The sequence below is a fragment of the Octopus bimaculoides genome, chromosome 4, assembly GCF_046866305.1.
Source record: "Octopus bimaculoides isolate indiv1 chromosome 4, ASM4686630v1, whole genome shotgun sequence".
Taxonomy (NCBI): Eukaryota; Metazoa; Mollusca; class Cephalopoda; order Octopoda; family Octopodidae; genus Octopus; species Octopus bimaculoides.
In genome coordinates, this window is record NC_142931.1 from 94,814,207 (window position 1) to 94,829,196 (window position 14,990).

The 14,990-nt window shown below is 37.1% G+C and overlaps 1 protein-coding gene across 7 annotated transcripts in view; it reads left to right on the top strand.

The window, feature by feature from the left end:
• LOC106881414 (membrane progestin receptor gamma) overlaps positions 1-14,990 on the top strand; it is a 118,332-nt gene that overhangs the window by 11,897 nt on the left and 91,445 nt on the right. The window contains exon 1 of one of the 7 annotated variants that reach the window (XM_052967272.2): positions 11,890-13,445. The exons of the other annotated variants lie outside the window; for them this stretch is intronic. The gene's annotated coding sequence lies outside the window, so the exon portion shown is untranslated. Of the gene's footprint in view, positions 1-11,889; positions 13,446-14,990 lie in introns of those variants that run through there. 7 annotated transcript variants of the gene reach the window in all.

Sequence of the window (14,990 nt, forward strand, 5' to 3'; positions counted from 1 at the left end):
TTAATGTGGAATATATATATATAGTGCGATTAACAATGAAGGGATAAATTATTGTATTAAGTTAAGATAAGTTGAGATTAAAATTTGGGATTGAATTTTTTTAATTATCAATAGTAATTGAATATTAAGTAGTTAATTAATATTATGGGAATAAAAATAGGGGTTATAAGTGTACCTATAATATGAAAAGGTTACTAAATCATATGTAGAGAGTATATGTAATACTTATTGTGCGATTGGAACATTAAAAGCAGGATTTATATAAAAGATGTTGTTAAGAAGGTGTGTATATATAATCGGAAGGGTTAGGTTTATATAATTTATATTAGAATATTTATATCAGATGTATTGTATATTATTATTATTTAGTGAAATATTATGTAGTGAAAGTCAATTATTTATATTTAGAAAAAATATTTTTGTGTACATGTAAGCATTGGGAAATTTTCTCATTTAAGAGTTTATGCTTAGAGAATAAGATGTAATATGTTTCTGCCAGGCAAAGCAAACAGGTTTTTGGCTGGTGGTGTGTATGCTTGAGCGTTTAAAATTTTCCATTTAATCTTATAAGTTATATTGCTATCTTTTAGTTTCCAGATAAATTTACTGAGAACCATGCTATTTCTTTTATTAGCATTTCTAAAGTAGACCTCATGGTTTGCAAGTCAGGATTTCACATAACACACTGTCGCTCCAACATAATAGAAATATTTGCCTTCTGCTTCAATGATTGCTTGGTATACTAGGTTTCTATGTTTACAATAATTGTTAAATTTACATTTTTCTTTAACCCTACAATCACAGAAATCATTTAAGTAGTTATTAGAATTGTTAGTTGTGTTTGTATTGTTGTTCATGTGTTGTCTAGATATAATATGTCTGGCATTTTTGTTTGTTTGGATATTGTTTGTGTTCATAGTTGGAGGGGGATTATTTCTATTTGTGTAATATGCATCAAGTTTTACATTATCAAAAGATAATATATACCGAAATAGGTTTTTGGTTACTGAAAATCCAATCCTTATTATTTTATACTCATAGTACTATATTTATTAGAAGTGAAATGTTTATCTATGATAGAACAAATTACATGGATAAGGTTAGTCCTTATCTACTTGCCATAAGGTAAGATGAGCCAGATATTATTTTCCTTTTTATTCAGGCATTTCTCGTTACTTTTGTATGTAAGTTTTATAAATGAAATATGTTTCTTACATTTTAAGAATTTTTTGTTTTTTTTATTGTTTAGTCTGCAGTTGGATTCATGTTGATTGTAATTCATATTTATATCATCACTAGCAGTATAACCCTACCTTGTCCAGGTGTGACTTATTACGCCATCTACAATAAGTCTTGCTAGGTGAAAATCAACTAAAAAAGAAAGCCTTACAACGAAAAAACCCTTATGATGTAAATATGTTCATAATTCAAAAGACGATGAAATTAATAGGGAAAGTCTGAAGGCTGTTTTCATCATCATCATCATCATCATCATCGTTTAACGTCCGCTTTCCATGCTAGCATGGGTTGGACGATTTGACTGAGGACTGGTGAAACCAGATGGCAACACCAGGCTCCAATCTAATTTGGCAGAGTTTCTACAGAGTTTTACGTAAAATTATTAAGCGTACGTAAATTTCATCCGTCTAATTGGTTATAGTAATGCTTATGCAAAACAACTTTTTGCGCTGCCCTGATTATACATAGCAGGGTAATCCCTTTCCGCAGGAGCTAGGACAGCAATTTGTGATGACGCAATTGCTGGCAATCTGTTGCTACACAGTTTTGCCAGAATTCTATCAGATTGGGCAGAAGATGTTGATGCACCATTTTGCATTATGTTCAAAGTAATCTGGAATGTGGTGAATTGCTGCAGTCTGTTGCTGTCATTTTAAACTAGTTGCTGTCTTTCCCCAGCAAACTCTCTTCTTTGGAGGCATAATCTATGTATATATTAAACAGAACAACAAAAGTTATAATAGATAGCAGGGTCGGTACTTTTCACATATCTGTAATTTTTCAGATTAACACCCACACGATTACCCAACCCTAATCCTGAACCTAATCCTAACACTAACCCTAACACTAACCCTAAAACCCTAACCCTGACCCTAAAACTGTAACCGTAACACTAATCCTAACCCTAACCATAACCCCAAACCCTAACCCTGACCCTAAAACCGTAACCCTAACACCCTAGTGAAAATCGTGGTATATTTACAAAACATTGATGAACAGGAGTTATATTTTACTGAATGATTGTGTACTTGCACGTGTATGAGTTTGAGAGGCTGCCGAAAGAGATCGGTGGAGATTGTTGTCTGCCCAATGCGCCACCAGATAAGGGATGGACTAAGGATATATTTAAATGGATTTTTCGCTGACCATATGGAATTGATTGGTTTCCGTTTTGTTTCTACAAACAGAAAAATAATTAACTCCCCTGCATTTTAATAGTCTAAATTAAAAATATTTAGTTTTGAATTAATATATATAAAATAATGTTCTAACATAGATAGATACATGTGTGTATGAATTGTATGTGTATTTAAATTGTAAAACATAGATATATGTATAAATATATATAGATGAATAACTAAACTTGTGTATGTGTCTATGCATCTGTGTATACGTACGTGTGTGTATGTACGCATACATAAATGATAGGTGTATGTGTGTATATATAAGTACATATAAATATGTGTATACATAAACATTTGCGTTATGCAAATAAATCAGTTATAGAACGGAATAGTTATAGATTTAAAGTTATGAATTTACAAAATTTCAGTTAGGTTATTTACTTATTTATGATTAAGCTCACTCTTATATAGCATCTTTTAAAGATTTAGAAATAATAAATATTTTCATTTGATACTTTTCATCAACTATTTAAGAAAATATGTCAATCTGATGAAGCATCACTACATATTTAAATGGATTTGATTATTCTTGAAAAGCTTTGTTTTATTAAAAAAGGGAAACAGTTGTAATTTATGAGATGTGTCATTTGTTTGTATAAAATATTTAAATTGCTTTGAATTTATAATTTTCCAATTTATTATTTTGTTTTTCCATTTCTGATTTGTATTTATATATTAATAAACTGTATGTTTATTTTAATTACCTATTGGAGTAACATTGTTTTTGATATTTAACATCCCTTAGGTGTATTTTTCACCTGGCTAAACTGTTATTATGTGTGTATGTATATATATAGATATATATATATATATAAACTTACTTGGAAATGGATGCATGGCATTCAATCAAATAATAATATAAATAATATATATATATGCATATATGTATATGTACACATATATCATCATCATCGTTTAATGTCCGTTTTCCATGCTAGCATAGGCTGGATGGTTCAACTGGGGTCTGGGAAGCCAGGAGGCTGCACCAGTCTCCAGTCTGATCTGGCAGTGTTTCTACAGCTGGATGCCCTTCCTAACGCCAACCACTCCAAGAGTTTAGTGGGTGCTTTTTACGTGCCACCGGCATAGGGTCCAGAGGAGGCTGGCAATGGCCATGATTGTTTGGTGCATAGAAGCCAGTCAAGGCAGAGCTAGCATCAGCCATGTTCAGATGGTGCTTTTTATGTGCCACCAGCATGGGTATCACAACTACAATTTCCATTTGATTTTCATTTTGATGTTGATGTACTTGACTCGATAGGTCTCCTCAAGCACAGCAGGTCGCCCTACGATCCAAGGTACTTTTGAATGGGCTAGGACTGGTTATGCGAAACTGGTGTAGGATACAGCCATGAACTCACTTTATTTGCCGGGTCTTTGCAGTCACAGCATATCTCCAGAGGTCTCGGTCTTTCGTCATTGCCTCTGTGAGGCCCAACATTCAAAGGTCATGCTTCACTATCTCATCCTATGTCTTCCTGGGTCTACCTCTACCCTGAATTCCTTCAGCTGTTTGGAAGTGGCACTTCTTCACACAGCTCTTCTCATCCATCCATAGTACATGACCATACCAGCCAAATGTCTCTCTTGCAAGGGTACAAGACGTCACAAACTGTAAACAACATGAAATACAAAAACAAAAGAGTTGAATACATAAACATTGAGAGAAACAAATGGAAAACAGGACAAGTAACATAAAGAACCAAAATTTGGGATAAGTTCCTCCAGGATCTTCCAGATATATATTATGGCATATCTTATATATAAATATATATGCATGCATACATACATACGCCTCTGTCAGGGATGTAGCCAGCCCACTTATGCATACCTTTCCTCCATTGGACACTAAACTCCGCTTGCGAAAACCTGTTGAGGCTAGTGAAATCGAAATTAAACTAAATTCGACGACTGGCCCCCATGTCAACGTCTCCTCCATTGGACACTAAACTCTGCTTATGAAGACCTGTTGGGGCAAGCGAAAGCGAAATCGTGATGGCACCACCGTTCGAGCGTGATCGTTACCTTCCTGACCCTAACTTTAGGGTCAGAATAAAAATGATCCTTATGGTCTTTTAATGTAATTCTAGGGTGCATAGGTACATAAGGTTCTGTCTTATTATCTAGTTCATATTTCAACATTAATAATTTATGTATTTTTGTATTTTTATATTATTCAATTGATTTTTAATGATAATTTTAGTCGATACCTTTTTTAACACTAAATTAATTTACTTAAGTATTTAATTTATCATTTTAGCCTAAACTAAAACTTCGATTTGATTAGGGTTGAAATTTTTTCTATTAATACTGTTTAATATTTCTTTCTATTTTATGTGATAAATAACTAGTCTTTTGATTTAATTTCTTTGATTATACAATATCGTTAATTGTTTTATTATGACTTAAGTTATATAAAGTTTAATCTTTCATTCATAATAATATTTTCATTCATATTTTTATTTTTATTCCTTTTCTTTACGCAATATTTTCACTAGATTTCTTTTAAATAAATGTTTTTAGTCTAAAATCTTCTAGCTTAAACTATTGCATCGTTTAAATATGTGCTAATTCTATCTTTATTATTTTAACCTAAAACTTCGTTCAAATTGTATTTTAAATGAAAAATTCGTTAAGTTGGTTTTTGCATATAATATTCCTGTTAGCTTATATTATAATGGATTACGGAATGTTTATTATTTTGATATTTTTAATAATATTTTTCTATCTTAATATAATAAGTATTTTATATACATTCATTTGTTATTTATTGTTGGTTGATATATATACATTCTTTTATTATTATTGTTGTTGTATTTTGACCTGAAGATTAGCTATATTTTTGAATAGAATTGATTTTCGATAGTTTTAATCGATTTTAATCAATTTAAATTTTCTTTCTATTTGAAAATTGGTTATGAAACACGTGTAGTCGTTTTATTATATTTATCTTATGATATTTAGTTTGTATTATATTATACTTATTCATTGTGCTTTTACTTATTAATTTTTCTATATGTGACAGTGGATTTTCATCGATGAGTTCATGAACCTTGGTTCTTTTCCCTAAAACTATATATGTATATATATATATATATATATATATATATATATATATATATATATTTTTATTTATTTATGTGTTTCAGCCAAGTGGCTGCGGTCATGCTGGTGCACCTTAATATATATATTTTAATATATATATATATATATATATATATATATTTAATACTGTGTAACTTAATTTAATTTTACCTGTAATTTTGGATTTTTTATCCCTAATATTATTATTATTATTATTATTATTATTATTATATATATATCATCATCATCATCATCATCATCGTTTAACGTCCGCTTTCCATGCTAGCATGGGTTGGACGATATTTGACTGAGGACTGGTGAAACCAGATGGCTACACCAGGCTCCAATCTGAATTGGCAGATGGATGCCCTTCCTAATGCCAACCACTCTGAGAGTGTAGTGGGTGCTTTTACGTGCCACCGGCACGAAGGCCAGTCAGGCGGTACTGGCAACGACCACGCTGAAAATGGTGTATTTTATGTGCCACCCGCACAAGAGCCAGTCCAGGGGCACTGGCAACAATCTCGCTCGAAAGTCCTTACACATGCCACGAGCACAAGTGCCAGAAAGGCAACTCTGGGCACAGGTGCCATCACGATTTCGCTTTCGCTTGCCCCAATAGGTCTTCGCAAGCTGAGTTTTGTGGCATGGGTGCCAGTCGTCGAATTTAGTTCGGTTTCGATTTCACTTGCCTCAACAGGTCTTAGCAAGTGGAGTTTAGTGTCCAATGAAGGAAAGGTACGCATAAGTACGCTGGCTACACCCCTGGCAAAGGCTTTGGATTTAGGTCTCACTTGGCTTGCCGGGTCTTCTCACGCACAGCATATTTCCAAAGGTCTCGGTCAGAAGTCATCGCCTTGGTGAAGCCCAATGTTCGAAGGTCGTGCCTCACCACCTCATTCCAGGTCTTCCTGGGCCTACCTCTTCCACAGGTTCCCTCAACTGCTAGGGTGTGGCACTTTTTCACGCAGCTATCCTCGTCCATTCTCGCCACATGTCCATACCAGCGCAATCGTCTCTCTTGCACACCACAACTGATGCTTCTTATGTTCAACTTTTCTCTCAAGATACTTACACTCTGTCGGGTATGCACACTGACATTACTCATCCATCGGATCATACTGGCTTCATTCCTTGCGAGCTTACGCATGTCCTCAGCAGTCACAGCCCATGTTTCACTGCCATGTAGCATGGCTGTTCGTACACATGCGTCATACAGTCTGCCTTTTACTCTGAGTGAGAGTCCCTTTGTTGCCAGCAGAGGTAAGAGCTCTCTGAACTTTGCCCAGGCTATTCTTATTCTAGCAGCTACACTTTCAGCGCACCCACCCCCACTACTAACTTGGTCACCCAGATAGCGGAAACTATCAACTACCTCTAGTTTTTCTCCCTGGAATGAGACAGAAGTTGTTTCCTGTTTGTTTACAGTGTTTATTGCACCTGAACATCTGCCACATACAAAAACTATCTTTCTAGTTAGCCTTCCTTTAATATTGCTGCACCTCTTATGTTTCCATAGATTACACTGGGTACATCTTATGGAGTTTCTACCTACGCCTTTTCTACAGATCAAGCAGGGCCATCTACCTGAAGGAGTTTATAGTTTGTCTACCTTCCTACTTATTAGGACTTTAGTTTTAGCTAGGTTGACTCTAAGGCCCTTCGATTCTAGTCCCTGCTTCCACACCTGAAACTTCTCCTCTAGTTCTGATAGTGACTCAGCAATTAGTGCAAGCTCTTCAGTCGAGATCCAGATTATCTTTGCAATTTCGGCTGGTTATTCTCGATATTGCTCCAATCTGGCCAGCCCCAAGGAAAAACTAAGGTAAGAGCATTAGATTCCTTGGAAGAAAGCAGTGAATGTATACAAAAACAAGGACGGAAAAAAACGAACAAATACAGTAGGAATAATAACAGGACAAACCAACAGATGTCTTTTGACTAAGGACGAATAGAATTAAGCTGGCGTATATGGAAATAAGGCCTTACAGCAGGGATACAAGATTTCACAGGCACGGGGAGGAATAACGATGTTGCTCGTTCAACAGCCGCCCAAGAAAGAAAGGTCAAGCTTGGCCAAACACTGGTCACATGGGAAGAGAAGAGAGAGAGGTAGAGGGACAAAAGAATTAAGGAGAAAAAGTGACAGTGATACAGTGAAGTGAAAAGTGGAGGGAGAAGAGAAGGCAAAGAAATGTGAGCGAGGGGGAATGAAAGAACAAACAGTAGAATGAACGAATAAGGGTGAAAGGAATGATGGACAGAAATAGAGTCATACAAGATTTAGAAAAATGTGTACTTACATATAAGAGACAGGTGTACGTATGCCGCTATATATATATATATATATAAATAATACAGAATGGGACAAGAACGCAAAACATCAAGACAGTTAGGTGATACAAGAAGGGGACAAAATATCCAGATAGACAATACAAAGAAAACACGGATAGGTCATACAGAGTTTTCTCTCTTCAGTCGAGATCCAGATTATCTTTGCAATTTCGGCTGGTTATTCTCAATATTGCTCCAATCTGGACATATATATACATATATATATATATATATTTATATATATATATACATATATATATATATATATATATGAGAATTCATGAAAAAACAACACAAAGACAGGTGGTGAAACAACAACTGGATGTATTAGTATAACGCTCAGGAATAGAGAAAGTCTTTAACGTTTCGAGCCTACACTCTTCAACAGAAAGAAATAAGGAAACAAGGAGAGAGAAAAATATGTGTAGTGGTCAGCGATCAACAAAAGAATGAATGAGACCTCGATATTATGTAAAATAGAGGAATTTATTTATAAATATATGTGACAATTAGGTGGTTGTCATAATAAAACTCAGTTTCAGATGCCGAGGCTGAAGTCTGCTCTGGCATCTCATCAGTTATTAAGACAAACGCTATGAAAAAAAACCATTGAATAAAAGGAAATTACTCCAATAGGCGTGTGGAAAGTAATTCTTCATTCATAGAATCCGCATATGCACACATATATACACACACATACATGTACACACACACACACACGTATGTATATATATCTATATACATACTCGCATGCATGTACATATACATTACAAACACATATATATACATATATATGTCTATGCATACACGCACATACACATGCATATATATCCATGCACACATCACTACTCTCATATACACATCTCTACACGCACACACATACATATGCGGATATACAAAATGTAATTTATATGCACATGCATATACATATGCAGAAAAGCGTATATACAAATAAAAACACATACGCAAAAATACACGCATCATTATATTAATATACACATCACTATACGCACATACACACATGCGGATATACAAAACGTAGTCTATATGCACATGCACATACATATGCGGATAGATGTATATACAGATAGAAACACATATGCAAAAAACATAAACCATAAAACATTCACATTCGCCACAAAACTTGAATATACAAATGCATTATATACGTATATACACAAATACACCCTTCTGTCTGTCAAGCACATCTACACCTGCAGATATATAAACGTATATACATACATATATGTATGAAGGAAGGAGACAAGAACAACAGGTAGAGTCTTGCACTCGTATATATACCATCATTTGTACACATGTATATATGCACGCACATACACATTAGGTATATACTACACACATATAAGTTAAACAATTATAAAGCGTGAAAAATAATATACAGAAAAAATATATAAAGCAATAAAATATATATAAGAAATATATAAGAGACATTAAGACATACAGAAGGCATCATATAAAAAGCAGGTTCTATCTGTGATCTTGGGGGTTCCAAAAATGTATCAAATGTTTTGCCATATGTGGACATGACCCCAAAAGTTCAGACATGTAGCAGGGTGTAAAGAACTTTTCCATATAAACCATCTATCCATATCACAAAGACCGCACTTTCCCCTGCCATTGGTATAAGGTTTACACTTGACCAAGATCTTCCAGTGGATCTTACAGCTGACACCTTTTTCTTTTAAGGACCATATATAACTGGATAATTTGGTTGTTTTCCTTTTTTCCTCCATCTGCAGCAGGAGTTGGACTCAATTTATAGATGGGCCGACAATAATAATATGCAGTTTAATGCTGAAAAATTCCAAGCACTGCACTACCAGTGTCCAAAACTGAATATGAAACTTACAGGGTACACTGGTCCACAGGGAATTACAATCCCAGAGCCTAAATCAGTAAGGGACCTGGGTATCGACATGAGTGATGATACCTCTTTCCAAGTGCACATTACCAGAATGATGACAAAGTGCAAACGACTGGCTGGATAGATCCTGCGAACATTCAGAACCAGAGATAAGGAAACCATGATGGTCTTCTGGAGGACATTCATCCTAAGCCACCTAGATTACTGCTACCAGCTATGGTCACCCACCAGTATGAAATTAACAGCAGACCTTGAAGCAATTCAGCAAAGCTTCACAAAGATCGTCTCATTGCAATAGCTCAGTTACTGGGAAAGGCTGAAACAGCTAAGACTCTACTCCCTGGAGTGAAGGAGGGAGAGGTATGCAGTAATATACATCTGGAAGATCCTGGAAGGAATTGTACCAAATTTTGGCATTGAAAACTACAGCAATGCCAGAATGGGTCAACACTGTATAGTGCCAAAGATCCCAGCATTGCCATTGCACTTCAGGACCAGTAACTGCAATAGCCTGGGTTTCAGGGGCCCTCAGCTTTTTAATATTCTCCCAAAGAGCCTGAGGAACCTGCACAAAGTAGATGTAGGCGGTTTTAAATCAAGGTTGGACCTCTTCCTGTTGAGAGTCCTAGATGAACCTACCTCAATGGAAGAGTTGCAAATGAGGATAGCTACATCAAACTCCATTCTTCACCAAGTGCCACATATTGGAGGAGGTTCTCAGTAATAACAGTGTAGCAAAACAGTGGTGCATCAGCGTAGCCACAGCTCTGAGCTGAAACTACAAAAAATATATATATATATTTATATATAGGTTATGAGAGGTAATGGTGTCAAGAAGACCCAAAGGTATCAGGTAATGCTGAGTATGTGCTATGGACAGACTATAGTTAAGTCCAGGTTCGGTGATTATGTGAACGAGGAGTCCAACATAGGTTATACATTAGCGTGCATATATATAAAAAATTAACAGAATGAGATAAAAATTCAAGGCTGTGAAAGATTTCAGAACATTTATAAAGAGGTCTTACAGCTCTTTCCGAGATATTTTATATATCCCTTCATCGGAGACAGTGCGAGAAAAAGGTTAAGCAGTAGTTATTCTGAAGAAGATATGAAATAGAGAGTGAAGTGGAGGAATGAAAACACATGTGAGATATGCAGGGATATTGTATCTTCACTTCCATTATTTAAGCAGAATGGTATACATATAAGTTTCCTGTGCCTTGTGTGTAAGTTCCAATAGTATTTAAAATTGGTCATTCGAGGATTTTTTTGAAATGACTTAAAAGTTGGGAATGTGTTTGTAAGGTCAAATCAAAAACAGGAAGAGAGGGAAAAAAAGAGAGAAAAGAGAAAAGCGGGGAGGGAGATAATAAAGAAATGAAGAGAGGGAGAGTGTACTGGATAGTGGTCAGCCAGGATAAACTGATAGGGAAGGGGAGGTGAGGGTGAGATAGAGAAATATATGAGTTTGTAAAGAGATGATAGAGTAAAGAGTAAAGGAGTGTGAGGTATGTAGTGATATAGCCTAAGGCTATATCACTACTATGCGGGTATTCTATTTCAGATAATACAAAAATGACCTAATGAGTAAACTCATGGTATCAGTTTGCACATCACGAAATAATACTTAAAGGATATAACCAAAATTTCCAGCAGGGTATATAATATACTTTGTTAATTATATACTACTTTAGTTAATACTTATATCTTCATATATTTATTTTTTTTTAATTATTGTATTATTTTTGTTAATTATTTATATAGTCTATTCAAGTGCTTTAGAAATGAAATTATGTGGTTATTTGATTCAGGGGTTGGGGGTTCAGTACTTCATTTTACCCTAGTTCCCTGCTATCTTCTTCCTCAAATCACCATTTTGGCTCACATTCTTATGTGTTAATTTGCTTGTGTCTACTGTGAAGGTTAGTTGTTAAACTGTTGCTGCTTATTGCTACAATGTGCTTGTTAGTTTCCTGTAAGGGAAACGTTGTTAAAATTCTTGTCTGCATTTACATTGTGAACTGTTATCCTCTCCCAAAGGGGAAGGATATATAAATTGTGTTACTGCTTGCAGTTTGAATCATGTCCAACTTTTGAAAAAAAATTTTGTATTTTTGAATATTAAAAAAAAAATATTATCAAAAAAAATGTGTTCCACAGAAGAACAGAACAGAACAGAAAAGGAATGAATTTTGCCGCCGCTGTTGATGGGCATGAGACTATCACACTAACAATGGAAGCCATACGAGCCTATTATAGCATGATAACTGAAGAAAATGGTGTGAGTAAGATAACTCCACTAAGTGAGATACGAAACAAAACCAAAGAGAAGACAATCATTTACAAATCATATGACACAGAAAAGAAAAGGTAAGGTTAGAATTTTTTGAAGCAAGTACAATTGAAAAGTGTCTCAGGCTGGTGATGAATGAGATAAAGTACCTAGCCCGAGGCACAAGATACGCCACTATTGAAACAAGGTTTGAATCAATTAAGAAAGCAAGGGAGTTCTTGACTCGAACCTTGCAATGTAGCAACGTCATGCTGCTGCCACTATATCTGGGACACAGAACACCCCGGATAAAAATCAAGAACATTCCCCTGGAGGTGGAGGTGGCATGGATCGTTGCCACACTCCTCTGCAAAAGAGAGGACAAGATAAATATAATTGAGATCTCCAGAGACACCCCACAGAATTGTCAGGGTCAATCTCTGAAGATCCTGGCACAGGCAACTAGCACGGATTTGGAAGGGCTACCCGAGACACTTCAAGTAGAGGAGGTGGTATTGGCAGTGCATGTAGAGAGGAGAAGACCCAGGTGCTTGCACTGTGGAAAGAAAGGGCACCTGAGTTCGAAATGCCCAACAAAAAATAAGGTCAAAGAAGCAGAGGAGGAGAAGGAAGAGACGGCCCCCACCAGTCATGGAGTTTGGAATAGAACGAGCAACCAACTCCACTAATAAAACCAACCCCAAATGGAAATATGAAGAGGCGGCACCCCCGGCCAAGGAGGCCTTTATGCAGAGGGTGGCCGCCTCTACCAATAGAAATTAATCCAAGACAAAACACAAGGAAGCGGCGCTTCCAGTCAAGGAGGTTGTTACTCAGCAAGTGGCCGCCTCTTCTACTAGTAAAACTGACCCCAAGGGGAAAAATAAAGAGGCGGCGCCTCCGGCCAAGGAGGCCATTACGCAGCAGGCGACCGCCTCTATCAGTGAGGAACCAGAATCAGTCATGACACCATCTACTGAAAATATAAACTTTCAGATGGTGTCACGTAAGAGAACAAGAAAGATAGAGTCTCCTACGAAAACACAGGAAGTGGTTCCAAAAACTAAAATTATAAAAAAGCCTGAACCGAAGGGGAAAGGCAAAATATTTATGTCAGTGGAAATCAACATTCCGGAAAAAGAAGACACCACGACAATCGCATATAAAAATAATAATAAGTATTTGGACAGGGTCATTAGACCTCATGACATTACGACACCATATGTCAATGACAATAAGTTGAGTTTGGTGACGTTGTTGGGAAGAATTTCCCCAAAACTTCTCAAAGAACTCAAAGATAGGCATCCTAAAGACATAGCTGAGCTGAAGGATCTACCGAAGGTATTTAACTCGTCGGTGGAACCATTTTTGTACAAAAGAGGGGAAGCGGGGAACTTGTCTCAGAAATACTAAGAACAATCCTCCTAGAAAGATAAGTGAACAGGTAAGATTGAATTTCCTTCTTTTTTGTGCCTGACATGGCTATGCTATGTATTGCTTGTTTAAATGTCCGTGGCCTGGGCTCGAAGAGGAAGCAGACTTGCCTCCTCAACAACCTCAGATCACACAAAATTGGTATTATGGTTGCTACAGAGACCAAGCTGGACAAGCTGCAGGCCTTCTCAACTCTCCTGAATGGCTATAAGAAAATCATGTCTCCTAGCCAGGAGGTGGGGAGCAGAGGTGTTGTAGTTTTGCTCTGGAAAAGCTTGGTGCTGCAGTCACATACGATCTTCGTGGACCCAGAAGGCGAGTTGGTCGTTCTGGACCTAGCATACAGAGGTAAGGCCTTCAGGCTGGTTGGCATCTACGCACCTGGCACAAAAGGCAAATAGGCAAATGGGATGAGTTCTATTGACACCTGGAGAACTTTCTTGTGATATCAAGGACACTAGGTGATTTTAACGCTGTTCTGGATGCATGCCTGGATAGCATAGGCTTGAATGTTAGGAAGTGTGACTCATGCTTCGTCGATTTGCTGAAGCGATTTAGGCTGGCAGATTGATACAGACTTGATAATCCGAGTGTTCCAATGTGGACTTGGTCTAATTACAACGGATCTATCACGTCTTATATAGACAGGAAAATAGTTAATGCTGGAGATAAGTCTAGTTTAAGTTGTCCGCAGTTTACATATGTACCCTACACGGATCACAAATTAGCAACGTGTAGACTGCATATAGATAAGGTTCATAGACAGAGATCTGGCTATTGGAAGTTGAACAAAACCCTATTGAATTGCGAAGCTTACTGTAGCCAGATTAAGGTGTTAGTAACGAGGACACTAACCGGCTCTGTGATTAACAACCGGTGGTGGAGCGCCCTCAAAAGAGCCATTCGACTCAAGTTGACTAGATTTAGTAAGCAGTTAAGTCTAGAGCAGACTAGAGTAGAAAGGGAATTAGTTAAGGCATAAGAAGAGGCACTGAGAATGGGCTCTACACTCCAAGTGCTGGCAGTGAGATCAGCTCTGGACCAACACCTCAATGCCAAACACGAAGGATGCAGAGTCCGGGCTAAAATATGTGCACTGGGCCGCGAGGGTATCAACGTTGCCGGATGGGCTTGCTCAAAAGAAACCTGACGTGGCGTGGAGGCCACGATAAAGTCTGTGGTAGATGAGCATGGACAGGAGATCCAAGGACAAAAAGGAATGTGCAAGGCCTTTCACGAGCTCTTTGCCACGTTGTTTGGGAGGAATGAGGTGCTGGACCATGGGGATGCCTTACGGCATTTCCTGGCCCGTGGCTCACGTCTTTCCGTGCATGAGACTGAGCGCTGTGAAGAGCCAATCACAGCCAAGGAGGTTATAGAAGTGCTTTCTGTGTGCCCTGAGGACAAGTCACTGGGATTGGATGGTCTACCTTACGAATTTTATAAAAGCATGCCAGACTTGTTCGGGAATGTACTGACCAGTGTGTACGTGAATTGGCAGCAGAATGGGAGAATTCCCAAAGCTGTGAGCCGAAGAGTGGTGACACTGATCAGG